The sequence below is a fragment of the Megachile rotundata genome, unplaced genomic scaffold, assembly GCF_050947335.1.
Source record: "Megachile rotundata isolate GNS110a unplaced genomic scaffold, iyMegRotu1 scaffold0057, whole genome shotgun sequence".
NCBI classification, from domain to species: Eukaryota; Metazoa; Arthropoda; class Insecta; order Hymenoptera; family Megachilidae; genus Megachile; species Megachile rotundata.
In genome coordinates, this window is record NW_027473354.1 from 1212501 (window position 1) to 1213121 (window position 621).

A 621-nucleotide genomic window follows, 5' to 3' on the forward strand; every position below is an offset into this window, starting at 1 on the left:
GTTCGTCGAAACGAATCGAAACCGTGTCGATATAAAACGTTTCGTTCCTCCACGGGGTCTCTTCTCTTATTTTGTATCGATAAAGCGCGTAAAAATGCAAATCCTTTCGTGCCAGAAAGATTTCTCGTTGAAAAGTTTTAGAAGCACGTAACACCGCTTTTCACGCTTTGCATCGAAACGGTATAAGCACGTAAACCACACACGCTCGTATTGAACCTCCACAATATCGGTGTTCTTTCGCCTTTTTCATAAATACCATTTTTTGCAATGAACCAATATCAGCTTAAACGTTCCTTTTTTATTTGGTTCTTCTCTCATGTGTTTCAGTCATATTAAATTTTTGTTCCTCCAAACTCTCTCTCTCTATTCTCTCCTTTCACTCTCTTTGGTATTTTATTTAAGACACACCGATAAAGGTTAGCGCGTACAGTGGCGTGCTGAACGTACCGTGATAGCGCGTACAACGGACATGCTGTTCGAAAAAAACGAATCGGAGCAAGCACGTACACAGAGAATTTTAGCTCGCGCTGGGCACATCGATTCTTACAAATCCACCCAAATTTTTATTTTCTCTCTCTCAAAATTTCGTGTCATAGTTACGATACACCATAATAATATTTT